The following is a 21,873-nucleotide window of genomic DNA, read 5'->3' as shown; positions in this document are numbered from 1 at the left end:
TTTGATGCTTCTGTCCCAATTGACGCATTGGTGTTGATGCGTCGGTTTCTTGAGTTGCAGCACTTCACTTACCTCCAAGGGCCTAGGACTGGATTTGGCACCATTTGGCAGAGCAGGACTCACAGCACCGGAACCCAGGTGCTGGTAGCAAGATGCAGGTGAAGTCTTTGATGTCCCTGAGACTTTAGAAACAAAAGGCAATCTCAGTCAGGCCCCTGGAGAAACTTTAGGTTGCAGGAGTAGAGAGTTAAGTTCAGTCCTCTAACTTCCTGGCAAGAAACAGCAGGCCAACACAGCAAAGTGGCAGTCCCTCCTGGCAGCGCAGCAGTCCTTCTTTCATGCAGAATGTCATCAGTCCAGGAGTGTTCTGAGAATATGGTGTCTGAGGTCCAGTACTTATACCCAAAAAGGCCTTTAATGCAGGGGTGACTTCAAAGGAACTGTCTGAAGTGCACAAGGATTCCTTTCAACTCAGCCCTGGCTCCAGACTACCAATAGAGGGTAAATCAGCCCCTTGTTTGAGGGCAGGACACAATCTACGCAGATGTAAGTGTGAGCTACCTGTCCCTCTCCCTGCCCAGGAAGACTATCAGTATGCAGGTGAATGCACATGTATCCCCAGTCACACCCAGCTCTTCTTGTGTTGTGACTGTCTAGAGAGAATGCACAAGTGTAGCTTCCGCTCAAACCCAGACGTACTATTCGGAGACAGGCAAAAGCACAGAATGGTTAAGGTAAGAAAGTGGCATTTTCAGACCTTCAGTTTAAAAAAACAACTTTACCAAAAGATGTGTTTTTAAATTGTGAGTCCAGAGACACCAAACTCCACTTTTCTATCTTTCCCAATTAGAAATTACACTTAAAATATGTTTTAAGTTAACCCCAATGTTAGCCTATGGGAGAGATAGTCCTTGCACTAGTGAAAAACGAATTTAAGACTTTTTCACTGGACATGTTAAACTTAAAAGTACATATCCAACATTTTCAAAACACTGCACCCTGCCCTTGGGGCTAACTAGTGCCTACCATAGGGGTGACTTACATGTAATAAAAAGGAAGGTTTGGGCCTGGCAAGTGGGTACAATTGCCATGTCAAAATGCCAGTATAAACTGCACACACAGGCTCTGCAGTGGCAGGCTTGAGACATGTCTGAAAAGATAGTGTAGTGGGAGGCATAATCAGTACTGCAGGCCTACTAGTAGCATTTGATTTACAGGCCGGGGCACACCTAGTGCACTTTACTAGAGACTTATCAGTAAACCAAATGTGCCAATCATGGAGAGACCCAATGTATCCCATTTTAGACACAGAGCACATCCACTTTAGCACTGGTCAGCAGTGGAAAAGTCCACTGAGCCCTGGCCACTTTCCTGTTTTCGCCATGGCACACCTTCAAACAGATGTGCAAACAGGGAAAGTGAGCCAAAATACCTTGAATGGGCTGCTCTCAGGGCAGCCACAAACTTTTGCTCCCCTGGGGTGGTACAATCAAGGAAAATACAGAGCTGCAGCTTCAAAGCTGCTCTGTGTTTCACAGTGCAGGCAGCCACCTGCCTGCACTTTCAAGAGGGATTAGAGACTCCCTTCCTGGGGGGTGTGGTGAATCACTGCACCCACCTGCTAAGGGATGTCTAGAGAGTTCATAGAACCCCCTTACATCCCTCTTGAGGGCTGCCCACCCTTTCATGGCGCAGTTTAAATGCACCTCATGACAGCTTCTTTTGCCTTTCCCACTCACCCATAATACAGCCTGGGCGCAGAGGCAAAGAGATTCCCTCATTTCCATGGAGCCATGCTCCCATGCAAATGAGGGAACTGCCTCTTAAGATAGCGCTGGCTCCACATGTGCACCTGTGCTATCAGTATTATAGAAGAGGCCGCACAAGCATCTGCATTTCCTTCTGTAATACCAAAGTGTCCCAGGGGTGCAAAAAGCTGGCACATATGCCCGTTGCGCCCTGAGGCAATTTCTCTAGTACGAATGAATGAAACATAAAATGTGGGAGGTAGGCAGGTTCCTGCTCCCATGTAACAGACAGACCACTGAGACAGAACATTCCCACTGGAGTGACAAGCGGCACAAAAAATAAAAGTCTTCCCAGACACACCATAACAAAACCACAATTAGGCTTTGTAATAAAATAGTCCTTTTAGTCTTTCATTTGACACAAAACACCAAAAACATGCAAAAAGTTATTAGTTTATGCTATATGCAGAGGCCATCTAAATTTTTCAATATTTACACAGTGCAGACGTAACATGTTTTACTGGACAAAACCCTGCTTTTTAAAAATAATTAGTAATACCCATTTTTATGTAGTGGTATGATTGTACATGGCATTCAGTTTCATCAGCAACCTTCATGATATTGATATTTCAAATGAGTGCAAGCAATTAAACAGTAAGGTTAAGTGTCCCTTATGGCAAGAAGATTATTAACCTTTTGTAGGAGTCGTGGGAAGACTTCACTCTGTTCCGACAATGAGTTTTATCCTGGGTGCATCACAGTAGGATAATACTAATCGCCTTTTCACTAACTGACTCACAAAGCATAAGTGTTCTATTGTCATGGTACTTGTACAAAGTCTTTTATTATTTATGAGGCAGACAGTACGAGGAGCCGTCTCTAGGTGGCATGCGTGCACAGTGGTGTGTTGTCTTCTGATTAGCTCTGCACATGTGAATGCTAAGACATTATTGCATCTTAGATCGTCTGTGTTCTATGTGTTGCTCACTGTGAGTAAGAATTCATCTGTGAAAAGCATGTTCTAATGTGTGTGTGGAACAGTGGGCAGCTACTTAAGTTACATCTGGGGCGCTAAACAATAAAGCCCTTGCTACTTGTGGGTACCCAGGAAGTGTCTTACAAATGTCTTTCCACCTGCAAATGTACCTGAAACCTTGGCTTCAATAAAGACATACCTTACATACACCACAGTATGTGCATCTTCACTAGGACAAGAGTTTGCATTATGTAGGAAAGAAGCCTCTTCCTAGCCTTGTTACCCCCACTTTTGGCCTGTTTGTGAGTATATGTCAGGGTGTTTTCACTGTCTCACTGGAATCCTGCTAGCCAGGGCCCAGTGCTCATAGTGAAAACCCTATGTTGTCAGTGTGTTTGTTATGTGTCATTGGGATCCTGCTAGCCAGGACCCCAGTGCTCATACTTTTGTGGCCTATATGTGTTCCCTGTGTGGTGCCTAACTGTCTCACTGAGGTTCTGCTAACCAGAACCTCAGTGGTTATGCTCTCTCTGCTTTCCAAATTTGTCACTACAGGCTAGTGACTAAATTTACCAATTCACATTGGCATACTGGTACACCCATATAATTCCCTAGTATATGGTACTGCGGTACCCAGGGTATTGGGGTTCCAGGAGATCACTAGGGGCTGCAGCATTTCTTTTGCCACCCATAGGGAGCTCTGACAATTCTTACACAGGCCTGCCATTGCAGCCTGAGTGATATAACGTCCACATTAGTTCACAGCCATTTACCACTGCACTTAAGTAACTTATAAGTCACCTATATGTCTAACCTTCACCTGGTGAAGGTTGGGTGCAAAGTTACTTAGTGTGAGGGCACCCTGGCACTAGTCAAGGTGCCCCCACATCGTTCAGGGCAAATACCCCAGACTTTGTGAGTGCGGGGACACCATTACACGCGTGCACTATACATAGGTCACTACCTATGTATAGCGTCACAATGGTAACTCCGAACATGGCCATGTAACATGTCTAAGATCATGGAATTCTCACCCAAATACCATTCTGGTATTGGGGGGACAAATCCATGATGCCCCGGGTCTCTAGCACAGTACCCAGGTATTGCCAAACTGCCTTTCCGGGGTCTCCACTGCAGCTGCTGCCAACCCCTCAGACAGGTTTCTGCCCTCCTGGGGTCCAGGCAGCCCTGGCCCAGGAAGGCAGAACAAAGGATTTCCTCTGAGAGAGGGTGTTACACCCTCTCCCTTTGGAAATAGGTGTGAAGGGCTGGGGAGGAGTAGCCTCCCCCAGCCTCTGGAAATGCTTTGATGGGCACAGATGGTGCCCATCTCTGCATAAACCAGTCTACACCGGTTCAGGGATCCCCCAGCCCTGCTCTGGCGCGAAACTGGACAAAGGAAAGGGGAGTGACCACTCCCCTGACCTGCACCTCTCAGGTGAGGTGCCCAGAGCTCCTCCAGTGTGTCCCAGACCTCTGCCACCTTGGAAACAGAGGTGTTGGGGGCACACTGGACTGCTCTGAGTGGCCAGTGCCAGCAGGTGACGTCAGAGGCTCCTTCTGATAGGCTCTTATCTCTCTTGGTAGCCAATCCTCCTAACCTGGTAGCCAAACCTCCTTTTCTGGCTATTTAGGGTCTCTGCTTTGGGGAATTCTTCAGATAATGAATGCAAGAGCTCACCAGAGTTCCTCTGCATCTCCCTCTTCACCTTCTACCAAAGGATCGACTGCTGATTGCTCAGGACGCCTGCAAAACCACAACAAAGTAGCAAGACGACTACCAGCAACATTGTAGTGCCTAATCCTGCCGGCTTTCTCAACTGTTTCCAGTTGGTGCATGCTCTGGGGGTAGCCTGCCTTCACCCTGCACCTTGAGCTCTGAAGAAATCTCCAGTGGGTCGATGGAATCTTCCCCCTGCTAACGCAGGCACCAAAAGACTGCATCACTGGTCCTCTGGGTCCCCTCTCATCCTGACGAACGTGGTCCCTGGAACTCAGCAACTCTGTCCAAGTGACTCCCACAGTCCAGTGACTCTTCAGTCCAAGTTTGGTGGAGGTAAGTCCTTGCCTCCTCACGCTAGACTGCATTGCTGGGTACCGCGCGATTTGCAGCTACTCCGGCTCCTGTGCACTCTTCCAGGATTTCCTTCGTGCACAGCCAAGCCTGGGTCCCCGGCACTCCTTCCTGCAGTGCACATCCTTCTGAGTTGTCCTCTGGCGTCGTGGGACTCCCTTTTGTGACTTTGCGTGGACTCCAGTTCACTTTCCTTCCAAGTGCCTGTTCAGGTACTTTTGCGGGTGCTGCCTGCTTCTTTGAGGGCTCCCTGAGTTGCTGGGTGCCCCCTCTGTCTCCTCCACCAAGTGGCGACATCCTGGTCCCTCCTGGGCCACAGCAGCACCCAAAAACCTCTACCGCAAACCTTGCAGCTAGCAAGGCTAGTTTGCAGTCTTTCTGCGTGGGAACACCGCTGCAAGCTTCATCGCGACGTGGGACATCAGTCTTCCAAAGGAGAAGTCCCTAGTTCTCTTCTTTCTTGCAGAACTCCAAGCTTCTTCCAATAGGTGGCATCTTCCTTGCACCCTCAGCTGGCATTTCCTGGGCTCCTGCCCACTCTTGACATTGTCGCGACTATTGGACTTGGTCCCCTTGTCTTACAGGTACTCAGGTCCGGAAATCCACTGTTGTTGCCTTGCTAGTGTTTGTTCTTCCTGCAGAATCCCCCTATCATGACTTCTGTGCTCTCTGGGGGTAGTCGGTGCACTTTACACCTACTTTTCAGGGTCCTGAGATGGGCTATTTTTCTAACCCTCACTGTTTTCCTACAGTCCCAGCAACCCTCTACAAGCTCACATAGGTTTGGGCTCCATTCGTGGTTCGCATTCCACTTTTGGAGTATATGGTTTGTGTTGCCCCTATACCTATGTGCTCCTATTGCAATTTATTGTAATTCTACACTGTTTGCATTACTTTTCTTGCTATTACTTACCTAATTTTGGTTTGTGTACATATATCTTGTGTATATATCTTATCCTCATACTAAGGGTACTCAACGAGATTTTTTTGGCATATTGTCATAAAAATAAAGTACCTTTATTTTTAGTAACTCTGTGTATTGTGTTTTCTTATGATATTGTGCATATGACACCAGTGGTATAGTAGGAGCTTTACATGGCTCCTAGTTCAGCCTAAGCTGCTTTGCCATAGCTACCTTCTATCAGCCCAAGCTGCTAGAAACACCTCTTCTACACTAATAAGGGAAAACTGGACCTGGCACAAGGTGTAAGTACCTCTGGTACCCACTACAAGCCAGGCCAGCCTCCTACACATTATTAGAATGGTAACAAGATTTTAAACGAGCCCAGGTGCTATGTGAATTAGACATTGTTACCAGGAAAGGAACCAAATAAAAATAATGCACCCCACCAGCGTCTTTTTCACCATACTACCGAAGAATACCATTCTCAGGTGTGGTTGGTTCTACTGAGGCCTGAAGAAGGAGGTGGCTCTGTCTGCTGGGTGCTGAGCGGGCCTAACATGCGAAGTGCACACAGTGCACCGAAAAGAGGTCTGGGCTAATACCTTTCTGATGGCCTGCCACGAATAGTGGAATAATACACAAACACCTATCTTTAAATGAGCTACTGAAATGGGTAGTTTAATGCAAAACAGCACTATGGCTCCCTATATATTTAAATAAGGCAGAAACTGAAGATTATATCATTATAGCCAGATTAAACTTGCTTATGAAAATACTAGACGGGGTCGTATTAGAAAGACTGAACATAAGAATCACTAATCTGGTATTTTGCCACCAAAGTTTAGTGATTTTTCGAAAGGGGTGTCCACACAGCATAGAATAATTAAATTGACAGTCATTCATGGCTAGAAGGTCCCTCGTGCGAAGTGGAGACCCATTACATTGTGTATTTGCGGATTTTTCTAAAGCATTTGAGTACAGTGATTGGAATTGTGGATCAAGCTGCTCACAGTGGGTTCTGCTGGAGAGCTCATTGTAGTAATTATTGAGCTTTATTCTGGGACTGCAGAATATCTACCTATCAAAATGTATATATGGAAAGAAAACTGACTGTGTCAAATGAGTGAGACAAGGTTGTGCGGTGGGCCCCTTTCTCTTTAATATATATATGTGTGATATAAATGATGATCTAACATGTGCTAAGTTCCTTCCAAATTCTGGTATGAATAAATGTAGCTGTATTTCTCATGCAGAAAGTTTGCAGCTTTAGGATCACACCCCAGGAGCCTGGGACACGTTGCATGCTCATTCAAGATGGAATTCCCTCATTATTAATCTAACAAAGACACATGTTGTGTGCTTTGGGCAGTCCCCTAAAAACAGTTAGGGCCTCATTTACAAACCTGTAGCGGCACACTGTACCACCGGATCGCCATTTTTTTTTAATGCTCCAGTGGCGCAGTGTTCCGACCCATATTTACAAGGTCATGCAAAACCACATTGCAAGCCTTTTCATGGCTTTGTAAATATGGCCCGCTGTCACGCATAATTCTGCGTGAAAGGGGCATTCCATGGGTGTTGGTGTGGGTGTTCCCACTCAACATCCATAGAATCTGACATATTCCCGGATTTACAAGGCTGGGAATGCGTCAGATTCCTTCGCCATTTCAGGGGTGGCGTTAAAGTGGCATTACGGAGAGAAACAACATTATTTCTCCTCGTTTTTTCCTCTTTCGAATGCAGCACACATATAAAGAGGAACACACCATTAATGACTGTTTAGGTGCAGGAAGGTGTCCTTTCCTGCACATAAACAATCATCCATGCAATGCAGACACCCTTCTACTATGGCGCAAGAGTGCCTGCATTGGCGCTAGGCAGCAGTTTGTGCGCCAGTGCAGAGGAAAGTACAGGGATGCATTGTATATCTGTAAATACGATGCATCCATGCACTTTCAAAATGATGCAGCACGGCAAGCTGGCTTGCAGTGCCATGCTGCATCATTTCTTTGTAAATTAGCCCCTTAGTGTTTTTCGAATGGTCAGCAGTTGGTGATAAGATGGATATAAAAATATTTGAGCATTATAAGTAATAGTAAATAAAGTTGGGAGCCTTGCTTTGCTGAGGAAAACAGCAGCAGTTTAATTGGAAGCACAACCCTAAATAGATTCAATTGTCGATATAGGGGGCATTCACCCAAGCCATTGTCGAAGGCATCGGTTGCAAAACTGGTTCCAAAAATAGAATGAACTGCACTAACCTTTGTACTAGACCTTAAAACTTCTGTTGGTCCGGCGGAGCCAATTGTTTTAAGGAGACATTTTCGTCTCTACAAAGCAGCTCCTGTCCAGGCTATTGCTGGGAAATTTAATATCTGACCAGCCTGGTGCCTGGTCTTGGTGTTATTATTTTTGTTTTGTTTACTAATGCTTTATTGAATCAGTTAACAATCATTAGTACAATAAGATAACTAAACTGGAACAAAAAAAAGTCATAAGGATAATTGTACCTATAAAAACAATTTATATACACAATCAGAAAAACATATTGTACCATAAAATAATAGCATTTTAGTTCTATTTTAGTAAAGAAGAAAGAGAAGAGAGAAAAAAAAAGAAAAGTGAAAACAATGCAAAATGAAGATCACATGTTCTCAAAAGAGCAACCATTAATTCTAAATAAAAAAAAGAAAAAAGAGAAAGAACACAAACAAAATAAAGGACATAAAGCAGTATTAACAGTAGTATGAAAGGTCTTGTGTTGTGAAAGAAAAGATGTAAGAGGAAGCCATAACTTGTCACTTTTAATTAACAGTTGAAGAGTATTAGCATTTGCTCGATCCATTCTGTGATTATAGCAAATCATATTCCACCAAGCTACAACAGATATTTTTGTGGCATCTTTATAATTAGAAGTTATAATTTGCAGTGCACTAGCAATGAGTAAATCAGCCAGTTTGCAAGCAGGGATTTGAAATGCCAAATAGGTGAGGTACTGCCCAAAAAATATGTAATATACTGAAGGGTACATTGATGGACAAAATTTGATTGACTTTATCCTAAAGGTGTTTCCAAAAAGTATGGACTGAAGGACACTAAAAAAACATGTGCATATAATGGCTATTTTCTTTAGAACACGACCAGCACTTACTGTCTGTAATAAGTTTACATTTATAAAGATCTATAGGAGTATAATACAACCAATTATATTAATAAAATAATGTTTGGATTGTAGATGCTGAACGGGATGTTGTAAGGAGTTTTGACCATATTTGTTTCCATGTAGATATAGGAAAATTTTGATTAAAATCCTGTTCCCATGCCAATTCTATTTTAGACTTTGGTCTCACATGACTGGTATGTGTAAGAGTTCTGTATATAAAGGATGCTGGGACTTGTGAGGAGAAATTATCAGGCTGGGAAATAGGCTGTGTAGAAGGGGGAGTATCCAAAGTATGAGATAACAATTTGTAGAGAATAACGGAGAGAGATTGGAACTGCACATAGTAATGAGAGGAAATATGAAATGTCTGTTGAACATCTTGAAATGCAAGTAAAGCATTATCTTAACTTAAATGATCCAGAGTTATAATGCCTTTGTGCATCCACTCCTTCCAGACTAAAGTTCTATTATGAATTTTAATATCCTTGTTGTACCATATGGGAGTTTGCCTAAGGTTCTCTGATGAGGAGTGAGAGGCAATAAGTAGTGGCTTGGCAATAGAGATAGAATGAGTGACTATCGGAGATTGAAGGGATTTAGGGGGGTTTGAAATGCGAATTGCATCTGTAAGAGTAAATGGTGTAATTTGTGAGTGTTCCAATTGACTCCATAGAGAGGATCCATTGTGAAAAGTGGGAGAGAGGGACAACCAGAATTGTTTTAAAACAAATGCAGAATGGTATATTTTAAGGCATGGAAAATTTACACCTCCATTATCTCTAGGTTCTTGTAGTTTGATTAAAGATATACGAGATTTATGTTTGTTCCATGAAAATTTCATAAATAGTGTATTTATAGTTTTAAAAAAAACAGATGGGAGTTTAACTGGGAGCATAGATAGATAAAAATTTAAAATGGGCAACAACATCATTGTGATTGTGGCCAATCTTCCACACCATGTTAAATAAAGAGGGTATCATCTGTCAAGCAATTTCATCATCTTTGACTCGACGTCTTTGAGATTAATCCGAATAGTGTCTTTAATAGAATTGGAATAGGATATGCCCAGGCATTTAATATGCTTAGAATTCCAAGTAAAACTAGTATCTTTAAACATGTCAGATAAACAATAAGCAGTTAATGGCAAAACCTCTGATTTGTCTACATTAAGCTTTTAACCTGAGACATTTGAGTATTCTCGTAGTAAGCGGAAACATTCCGGATTAGTCTGTTGAGGATTAGAGATGAAGAGCAGAATATTGTCAGCATATGCTGTAAATTTAATCTCTATGTCTTTGTTCTTAAAGCCGTAAAAATCAGACGACCTACGTATTTTCTCTAGAAGGGGTTCAAGGGCTAATACAAATGAAAGAGGTGATAGAGGACAACCTTGTCTAGTGCCTCTGTGTAAGGGGAAGTAATGGGATTGTTTACCATTGACTAAAATAGATCTAGAAGGCGAGTAGTATAAAATACTAATTAGTTTAATAATATGAGTACTGAAACCATGCCATTTTAATGCTCCCAAAACAAATCCCAACAAACACAATCAAAGGCTTTTTCAGCATCGAGAGTTATAGCAGTTATAGGTTCCCTGGACTTAGAAGCAAGATGGAGAATATTGAGAACAATTCTAGAATTATCTGATATGTACAGCTCCTTAACAAAACCTGACTGGTGAATGTCTATTAAATCTGGGATACAATTATTAATACGTAAGGCAAGGACTTTTGCAGACATTTTGCAATCAACATTGATAAAGGATATAGGTATATAATTACCACATTTGGAGAAATCTTTATCTTTTTTAGGAATCAAGCACAACATAGCTTCAGATAATGTGCTCTTTGCTTGATCTTGCGATATGAAATATTGTATAAGTGTTAATAACTTTGGAAGTAAAATAGATGCAAATGTTGAGTAAAATTCAATTGAATAGCCATCAGGACCCCAGGCCTTATCTTTAGGAAGTTTGGTTATGGCATTTTTAATTTCTAACTCAGATAGTTCAGAGTCTAATAGAGACAAGCCTACTTTATGTGTCATAGGAATAGAGTGGAAGAAGGCATCAACCTCAGATATATTAGAAGATTTTCAGGAGTATATAATGTGGTGTAGTAATCAGTAGAACATTCCAGAATTTTTCAGTCATTAGTGTGTCTGTTTCCAAAAGTGTCTGTGATAACAGTAATTTTAGACTTTTGTTTTTTAATCTATAAGTAGTTTGCCAACAATTTACCCGCTTTATTTTTCCCCCCATAAAATGTGGAATTTATTTTGAGTAGAGAACCACATGCACTATCCAAAGATTGCTTATTGTATTGTAATTTAGCATCAATCAACCTGGATAGAGTATCTAGTTTGTTAGATGAGAAATATTCATGCTCTAGTTGCTTTATTTGTGCAAGTAATTGAGAGGAAACTTTAGAATTTTCTTTCTTTTTAGTGGCAAAATAATCTATAATAAAGCCTCTAGCAGTAGCTTTGAATGCATCCCATATAAAATGAATCTGAGTATCAGAAGATAAGTTGTGCCTAAAAAATTATTTCGAAAACATTGTAAATTGTTCAATAAATAAATGGTCTTGCAATAAGAAGTTATTAAAACTCCAGTGATTAGAAGATGAGGAAGTGCCTGGAAAGTTCAAATCAATAATTACCGGGGCGTGATCTGATATAAGAATAGACCCAATGTGTAAGGAAATGCCTCCTTGGCATGGTTGCCCCCTGACTTTTTGCCTTTGCTGATGCTATGTTTACAATTGAAAGTGTGCTGAGGCCTGCTAACCAGGCCCCAGCACCAGTGTTCTTTCCCTAACCTGTACTTTTGTATCCACAATTGGCAGACCCTGGCATCCAGATAAGTCCCTTGTAACTGGTACTTCTAGTACCAAGGGCCCTGATGCCAAGGAAGGTCTCTAAGGGCTGCAGCATGTCTTATGCCACCCTGGAGACCTCTCACTCAGCACAGACACACTGCTTGCCAGCTTGTGTGTGCTAGTGAGGACAAAACGAGTAAGTCGACATGGCACTCCCCTCAGGGTGCCATGCCAGCCTCTCACTGCCTATGCAGTATAGGTAAGACACCCCTCTAGCAGGCCTTACAGCCCTAAGGCAGGGTTCACTATACCATAGGTGAGGGTACCAGTGCATGAGCATGGTACCCCTACAGTGTCTAAACAAAACCTTAGACATTGTAAGTGCAGGGTAGCCATAAGAGTATATGGTCTGGGAGTCTGTCAAACACGAACTCCACAGCACCATAATGGCTACACTGAAAACTGGGAAGTTTGGTATCAAACTTCTCAGCACAATAAATGCACACTGATGCCAGTGTACATTTTATTGCAAAATACACCCCAGAGGGCACCTTATAGGTGCCCCCTGAAACTTAACCGACTGTCTGCGTAGGCTGACTAGTTCCAGCAGCCTGCCACACTAGAGACATGTTGCTGGCCCCATGGGGAGAGTGCCTTTGTCACTCTGAGGCCAGTAACAAAGCCTGCACTGGGTGGAGATGCTAACACCTCCCCCAGGCAGGAGCTGTGACACCTGGCGGTGAGCCTCAAAGGCTCACCCCTTTGTCACAGCCCAGCAGGGCACTCCAGCTTAGTGGAGTTGCCCGCCCCCTCCGGCCACGGCCCCCACTTTTGGCGGCAAGGCTGGAGGGAACAAAGAGAGCAACAAGGAGGAGTCACTGGCCAGTCAGGACAGCCCCTAAGGTGCCCTGAGCTGAGGTGACTCTAACTTTTAGAAATCCTCCATCTTGCAGATGGAGGATTCCCCCAATAGGGTTAGGATTGTGACCCCCTCCCCTTGGGAGGGGGCACAAAGAGGGTGTACCCACCCTCAGGGCTAGTAGCCATTGGCTACTAACCCCCCAGACCTAAACACGCCCTTAAATTTAGTATTTAAGGGCTACCCTGAACCCTAGAAAATTAGATTCCTGCGACAACAAGAAGAAGGACTGCCCAGCTGAAAACCCCTGCAGAGGAAGACCAGAAGACAACAACTGCCTTGGCTCCAGAAACTCACCGGCCTGTCTCCTGCCTTCCAAAGAACTCTGCTCCAGCGACGCCTTCCAAAGGGACCAGCGACCTCTGAATCCTCTGAGGACTGCCCTGCTTTGACGACGACCAGAAACTCCCGAGGACAGCGGACCTGCTCCAAAAAGACTGCAACTTTGTTTCAAGGAGCAGCTTTAAAGACCCCTGCAACTCCCGCAAGAAGCGTGAGACTTGCAACACTGCACCCGGCGACCCCGACTCGGCTGGTGGAGAACCAACACCTCAGGGAGGACCCCCGGACTACTCTCCGACTGTGAGTACCAAAACCTGTCCCCCCTGAGCCCCCACAGCGCCGCCTGCAGAGGGAATCCCGAGGCTTCCCCTGACCGCGACTCTCTGAAACCTAAGTCCCGACGCCTGGAAAAGACCCTGCACCCGCAGCCCCCAGGACCTGAAGGACCGGACTTTCACTGGAGAAGTGACCCCCAGGAGTCCCTCTCCCTTGCCCAAGTGGAGGTTTCCCCGAGGAAGCCCCCCCTTGCCTGCCTGCAGCACTGAAGAGATCCGTTGATCTCTCATAGACTAACATTGCAAACCCGACGCTTGTTTCTACACTGCACCCGGCCGCCCCCGCGCTGCTGAGGGTGAAATTTCTGTGTGGGCTTGTGTCCCCCCCGGTGCCCTACAAAACCCCCCTGGTCTGCCCTCCGAAGACGCGGGTACTTACCTGCAAGCAGACCGGAACCGGGGCACCCCCTTCTCTCCATTCTAGCCTATGCGTTTTGGGCACCACTTGGAACTCTGCACCTGACCGGCCCTGAGCTGCTGGTGTGGTGACTTTGGGGTTGCTCTGAACCCCCAACGGTGGGCTACCTTGGACCAAGAACTGAACCCTGTAAGTGTCTTACTTACCTGGTAAAACTAACAAAAACTTACCTCCCCCAGGAACTGTGAAAATTGCACTGTGTCCACTTTTAAAGTAGCTATTTGTGAATAACTTGAAAAGTATACATGCAATTGAAATGATTCAAAGTTCCTAATGTACTTACCTGCAATACCTTTCAAACAAGATATTACATGTTAAATTTGAACCTGTGGTTCTTAAAATAAACTAAGAAAATATATTTTTCTATAACAAAACCTATTGGCTGGATTTGTCTCTGAGTGTGTGTACCTCATTTATTGTCTATGTGTATGTACAACAAATGCTTAACACTACTCCTTGGATAAGCCTACTGCTCGACCACACTACCACAAAATAGAGCATTAGTATTATCTATTTTTACCACTATTTTACCTCTAAGGGGAACCCTTGGACTCTGTGCATGCTATTCCTTACTTTGAAATAGCACATACAGAGCCAACTTCCTACACAATGTCAGTATGTGAAATTGATTGTAAAATATTTTGTGTAGCAAATATATAATCTATTCTAGAATATGAGTGATGTATGGCAGAATAAAAATTAAATTCTAATACATCTGGATGTGCAATTCTCCATATATCACGTAAACCTCTAGAGGAGATTGCTTGATGAAATGCTTTTTGCATTTTATTAAGGATATAACGAGTTTGAGAACGACGATCTACAAAAGGGTCCATAGGATGATTGCAATCACCTCCTACCACAAGATTGTTAAAATTACAAGATACTAGTAAAGAAGAAAAAATAATCCAAAATAGAGACTCTACTCCAGTTGGACCATAGACATTGCAAATGGAGCACAGCACCCCATAAATTTTAGCTGTCAGTAATATCCATCACCTGTAACATCTTTAAACTCTTCTATAACTTGTATATGTAAAGGTTTATGAGACAAAATTATTACCCCATTCTTGTTATGAACTGGAGAGGAAGCAAAAACATGACCAACCCAATTTCTGTTTAAACTTTTAAAGTCCTACTCCTTAAAATGTGTTTCTTGTACGAGAGCAACCTGACAGTTTAATTTAGAGAGATGTTGGAGCACTTTCTTAACCAGATTATGTAAACCTTTAACATTCCATGAAATAATACGAAGACTGGTCATTTAACTGGGGGAAGACATAGAGACAACAGACCCTTAATGAAATCTAAGACACATACAACATATGAATTGTAGAGTGAGGTAGAAGGGAAGATTCTGAACACATATCCAGTTGAGGTTGCTTGTGAATGCGAACATTGCATTGTAAGGTAAAAAAATATATAAAAGAAAAAAAGAAAGACAAAAGGAGAAAAAGAGAGTACGAAAGAGATGGAGAAGTAAAGAGGCGGCGAAAGCACCCCATTGATAGAAGAAAAACAAGATGACGAAAAGCCAAAAGGCTTACATCATAATTATCCTGAGAAGAGGAATATATTTTGCAAGGGAGAAAGGGAGGAGCAAGAAAATTAGAGGCCAATCAGCAACAACACCTCTGAGGAATTAACCTAACTATATAGCAAAAGGGGGAAGAGACGTTAAAAGAGAATAAATACATTACAGTATAAACAACTGACGACGTGACTTACCAACAAGGGAAAGAACACTATGATGACGAGCTATACAAGAATATATACAGAATCGGAAAGGGGATTTTCTTTGCTTGTCATTTCAGCGTTTTCAATACCTGTAAAGAAAAAATAAATGATTTAAAAATCCAACATTAAGCATTCAAGTCTTGCTGAGTTCCATTGCCTCCCCTTTGTGGATACATATAAATTGTTTCAAATCAGAGGGATTTTCAAAAGTAGTTGTTCTGTCCTTGAAGGTAACTTTAAAGAAACAAGGATGAACAAGGCCAAATCTAGCGTTCATAGATCTTAAAGCTGGTCGGAGATCCAGAAATTCTTTCCTTCTTTTGGCTGTCGCCGTGGCCACATCCTGGCTAAAAAAAATCTTTTGGCCTGACCACAACATTTGCTTATGTTGTTTGGCGGAAGTTAAGACTGTCATTAAATCTGAGTATTGTAGAAAGAGGGCGATAATTCCTCTTGGTTTAGATGTAGAAGATGGACCAATACGATGGGCTCTCTGTATATTAAGGACCGTGGTATTCTGCAGATCAACAATCTTCGGCATATGAGTTTGCAAAAATGTTATCAAATCCCGGCTTTCTGAGCCTTCCGGAATGCCATAAATGTGAACATTATTGCGCCGATTACGATTTTCCAAATCTTCTGTCTGTTTTTTAAGTAGTGTGACTTCTTTAGTCAGATTATCAACTTTAACACTGGTGTCTTGTATGTCGCTGATCCTCTGCTCCACATTAGAAAGTTGAGAATCCAGACTTGACCATTTATCTTCAATTCGTTGTAGTGCAATATTTGTTTCCATAACAAAAGGCTTTATTAACTTGAGTTCATCCATAATGTCTTCCAATGTAAGAGACAATGGAGACTTAGTTGGAGAGGATGGGTCCTTTATAGCTCTTTTGTTACCCCCGGAGTCTTTACGACCGCTAGAACTAGATACAGAGGATACAGATACTTTTGAAGTATGAGGAATCTCCATTTTAGCGATGCAGTGTAGACTTAATACAATATTTTTAATTGATGTTCTCTCACCGTCGGTTAGGTCACCTCAAAGGACGAATGTCAAAAATTATAGAAGAAAATCCAAAATGAAGAATCTAAAATGATTTTAGAGTCGACATCTCAAAATGGCAAAAAAAATATAGAGGTCCCCACATTAATTAAAATAATAGTGGGTAATATAGAACGTGGCCAAGGAGAAAAGAAACAAAAAATTTAAGAACAAAAGTGGTCTTCACAAAATGGCGGCGACATTTCTGTGAGAAAGGGAGCAGCAGGTTTAAAGAAGTAAAATCTGTGAAAAATCAAAGTTTAAAAGGTAAAAAACTCACCAAACTGCTCCCTGCATATTCACATTCCACATTTTGAAGAAGAAATGTGCCATTCATCGAATAAACGCCCTCCAAGGAAAAAAAAACGGCCTCAGCAGTTCGGGAGCGTCACTATTTCGCGGCCATCTTAATTGCTCCGGCGCAAGATCTCCCCTTGGTGTTATTATTGACTTGATTTTTTTAGGTTGGCCAGGGGTAGGAGAACACTTTTTCTAGACACATGGTGCACTGTCTGTAATGACAGCCGCCTCAGTGTTGCTTATAAGCCAGAGTAGTTTTTTTTGCATATACCTTGCTGTCTGTTTCATGGCCCTATCACATCTGGGAACCTCAAACGTGTACTGCCGGCTTTGGGCAGTAGTTGCAGCCCATTGTAAAGCAGCACGTGTCCTATCAATTTTTGAAACCAAGAACAACAAAGGACATTTTAAAGATGCTTATATTCAACCATCGTTTAGGCTTTGCTGCATTACAGGCCTGGTTTTCTCTACATCTGGTGTGAAAAGCTAGAGTTGGTATGTATGTTTCCTAGATTTGTTCATCAGCATTTTGAAAGCATGGTGCAGTCAACAAGAGATAAAAACTTTGGGGCATACTGACAATGTGTTCACGCAGTCTATGTGTTCATCTTGTTCCCAAAGTAAGTAGCTTCTGATGAGTGTCTTCAGCAATAGCCTAAAATGATCCTTCTGCCCATGCTTGGCAGGCACATGCAGCGAAGAAATCAATATAAATAAAGATACTTAGGCAGACTGGTCATTCGGTATGAGAGGATGCTCGAGTAATCAAGTTCTCCAACTTTTAGTCACATCCTGACCTAATAACTTTGGCGAAACCGACATTGGGGACTGAAAAGAGGAGCCCCCATTACATAACTGCTGGGTGTAAACCAGTGGGATGTAGAATTAACATAATCGTACTTCAGCTATCTGTAGCAATTACAGAAGAAAAAAGAGACCTTAAGGAAAAAAAATCCATCCAGGGTACTGTACTGAAAACATGCTCTGCACTAGTGACATTTAGAGTACTTGCTGCAGGACGGAAGATGACTGAGTGAAGTCAAATAGCCGGGCACGAATCCAGAGCTGGCGATTCCTGTTTCTTTGATTTCTATGTCATAATTTTCAGCCTTTGAGGCTTAATTTTACACTACGGATTATGTGCCATGGTGAATGCGATAAAATTTCCTCTGTTCTTTTTTAGTAAAGCCATTTGGAAGTTGGGTGCAGAATATATTTGGTGACGTCAGTTCGGTGGTGGTGTACTTGTGGTGAATAAGGTGGTCTGGTGGTCGTGTGCATATTTTGGAGTACTTTTGATGGTGTGATGGTACACCAAGTGCACAGATGGTTGAGAGAGGTACTATGTATACGTTGTTCACACGTGTGTCACATCACAAGGGAAGGAGATATGCTAAATCTTCTGTTTTGTTTACTTGCTCAGCCTGAGTGATGCTGCGAAGTGTTCTGATATGAGCGTGGAAAGCTGTTCAGATGGGTCAGATGCATTGTTTGGTTTGGAGTCAGCGAAGGAAATGCTCGCTCCTTGTGGGTTGTCTGGCTTACATTTTACATATTTCTCACCAGAAAGCATACCTGTAAAATAAACTCAAATAAAGAAGTAGCCGCCAAGATCTACAAGAGTCCCATACTACAATGAGCTTACATTGTTACACATATATGATGAAATTTTGAACATAGGTTCAGATCTCCGCCATGGGCTACCAACACTTGATGATGTTAGTTACTTTTGTTCTTTTCACCATACAATTCTGGGAAGAGCAGATCTCTTTAGAATTAGTAATGAGGGTTTACTGGGTAAAGCTGACAGCTACAAAGAATTTTCAATTCCCACTCCAGAACACATTGCCAGGGGAGAAACATTGCACTGGAGGTGTGTATGCGAGCCTCTTGTACGATTAAACTAGAGAGGTGGCTGGATAACAGCAGAGGACTGAAAGCTTCAGCTATGGTGCATAGATAATACAGACATCAGAATGGGTTGACATTGTGTTAAGGATTTTAAACAAAGGTTACAAGACTGTGGCTTGAGTCCTGCATGACTAGTAGGAAGCCATGCCTTCATATGTAGGGCTCTGTTGCCTTTCCCCAACTGGACCCAGAATTAGCGGCCCTGTTGGAATTTAGGTGTTGCAGTGCAGTAGCTAGCATGCTCCGATAGTTGTTTCACTGTTAAAGGTGGAGCTGTTCAGAGCTGCTGTGTTTGTGTTACCTAAGTAATAGGTTGAGTAGTGGACTGTCCCTTTAAAGAAGCATCTGAAGAGTTTGAATTTGTAAGAGCTGTTCCACAGTTATCTGTATACCTCCTGCGACCTGGTTTCTGACAACCCTTCTTCTTTTGTATTCTATGCACTGTCATCCTATTTGTTGTCCACTGCTCCGTAATATATTCGGAATGCATGGCCACTTCATGAAAGGCCATGGCGTGTTTTATGACTCATACGTCTATTATTTGGACTTCCTTAATGTTCTCACCAAAAAGATTATGAATTATAAAATGTTTTCATGTTAATACACTTAGAACAAAGTATTGCACTGAGATCGTGTGGATGAGACTCATTGGCAGTCTAACATCTTGGGTAACAGGGGTTTCACACACTATTTGGGACCTGGGCTTTTCCACAGTAGTTGAGAAGTTGGATATCTTGCGCACAACTCCTTCCAGAATGTCCATTAAAGGCCCCTTACAAGCCATCAGGGAGGATTTTTGGCTCTCAAAGATGAAGCCAGGCCAAGCAGCCAGACTTTAAAGTTCATAGACCTTTGAGTGTGATCCGCCCTCTTTCTCCATGAACAGGCAGTGAAAGCAGACCATGCAGGTAGAGAGAAGTAGAGAGAAGATCAGGGTTGACATATAGACTCTGAGGGGCAGATTTACAAGGCTATTGCACAACAGTGCAGCAACCAAAGTTGCTGTGCTATGTTAGGTGAGAAGGAGAGTACGCCAGCCCTATTTCTCATAAGATATTGCACTCGTGCTCTCAGGCAACTTTCAAGTGCAAAACAAGTTTTGTGCTCGAAAGTGATTCCAGAATAAACATTTTGCACCACTTTGCGTTAGGTTTGTGATCCAAACCAAGCGCAAAATGTTAGTAAATCTGCCCCTAGGTTTCTGTCGGGAGGTGCTTATTGTTGACGACAACATATATAGAAAGACTTTTGGTTCCAGGAGTCTCCTCTGGGGATCACATGCCATTGGCTGCTATTCAAGGTTGGAGTAGGACACAGGTCTAGCAGCATATGCTGGGGTTTTGTAAACTCTGAAACTCATGATTAAAAAGCAGAGCAATAGAAGGGCGATCTGGCACTGTCAGACCTGCTGCTATTATTGCGCTTCGTACATTTTGTTCTGTTCAGTCATCTTTTTAGTTGCAGGTACAATTTACAGATCTACAAGGCATGCTTCTGCATAGAGTACGCTTCTTTAAGTTATGTGACACGCCCAAAGAATCTTGTCAGGGAGGGTGACATATTGAGTGTGGCAGTCATAGCTTAATTGACTATCAGGGATCACAAATAAACAGAGTTCATCTAACAGCCCTCTGTTCCTCAAGTGGGTGTTTTTGCCTTCAATTTCTGACCTAATTGTCCATTTTTGATTGAGATAAGACTTTTGTCCATTTCCTTATTTCCACTAGCAAATATCCATGATAAACATGCATGGCATATTTATATACCAAGCATTTTCACATAAATGAATCCATGTTTTGTTTTGTGATGGCATTAATTATAAGCATACCAGCCCTGAATCATCCGTTCTTGCTAAACCCTTAATTAACCCCAGCTAGAGGCAGAGCCCTCTCCATTTTCAGTTTCAAGTGAAGATACACAAAGTCATTCAAACGTAGTGAGTTCACTCTACCTGCCAAATGGCAGGTGGCTCCTGCCTGTGCTTGTCTACATGCGTCAGTTAATGTCAACATGATTGTTAAAGTTCAAACGTTACTAAACACGAGCACACATTTAACAAGCATTGGCAAAGCCAAACGGTCTCACCTATGCCAGGGCTATTGGCTTTGCCAGTGTGTTTTAACCACATTGTACTCCAGCTTTACTGAAAGTTAGTGGCGTAGAGAAGAGTGGCGCAGAGTGGAGTGGCATATAGGGGAGTACAGTGGATTAGAGTGGAGTAGAGGGGCCTATAGTGGCGTGTTGTACAGTGCCATAGAGTGGAGTACAGTGGCGGGGAGTGTTGTGACATGTTGTAGAGTGAGCGTCAAAGAGTGGAGTGTTGTGTCATAAAGTGTTGCTTTGTTGGATGTTGTGCTTTAGAGTGAAGTGCATTAGAGTGGATTGTCCTAGAGTGAAGAGTCAAAGATTGTAGTGTAGTAGAGTGTCATGGAGTGGAGAGTCATTGAGTGGAGTGTTGTGAAGTAGAATGTAGTGACATGGAGTTAAGTGATGTGGAGTAGAGTGGTGTGAAGTGGTGTAAAGTGGAGGTACTTAGAGTGGAGGAGTATAGAGTGGAGTGGTGTGTGGTGGAGTGAGTAGTAGAGTAGAGTGTAGTGATGTACAGTGGAGTAGAGTGTAGTAGAGTCTAGTGGCATAGAGTGGAGTACAGTGTCATAGAATGGAGTGGCTTAGAGTGGTGTAGAGTGTTGCAGAGTGGAGTGGAGTGTTGTGGAGTAGAGTGCCATTGAGTAGAGTACAGTGGCCTACAGTTAAACAGCATAGAGTGGAGCTTAGTGTTGTAGAGTGGACTGGTGTAGAGTGGCACATAGTGGAGCAGCGTGGAGTGGAGGGGCATAGCATGGGATAAAGAGGCTTGGATTGTAGTTGAATGGAATGGTGTAGAGTGGCATGGAGTGTTGTAGAGGGGAGTGACATGGAATGGAATGCTTTAGAGTGTTGTGGATTGGCATAGAGTGGCGTGGCGCAGGAGGAGTAGAGTGGAATGGCATAGTGTGTCTTAGATTAGAGTGTTGTAGACTGGCATAAATTGAAGTGGCGTAAAGTGTATTAGCATGGAGTGGCATAGAGTGCCATAGAGTGGAGTGGCATAGGGTGTCATAGAGTGGAGTGGCATAGAGTGGCATTGAGTTTTGTAGAGTGGAGTGGAGTAGAGTATCATGGAGGGGAGTTTTGTGAAGTGGCATAAAGTAGAGTGGCATAAAGTAGAGTGGCATAGAGTGGAGGGGGCAGAGTGAAAGAGC

The sequence above is a fragment of the Pleurodeles waltl genome, chromosome 7 (assembly GCF_031143425.1).
Source record: "Pleurodeles waltl isolate 20211129_DDA chromosome 7, aPleWal1.hap1.20221129, whole genome shotgun sequence".
Taxonomy (NCBI): Eukaryota; Metazoa; Chordata; class Amphibia; order Caudata; family Salamandridae; genus Pleurodeles; species Pleurodeles waltl.
This window is presented reverse-complemented; position numbering follows the sequence as displayed.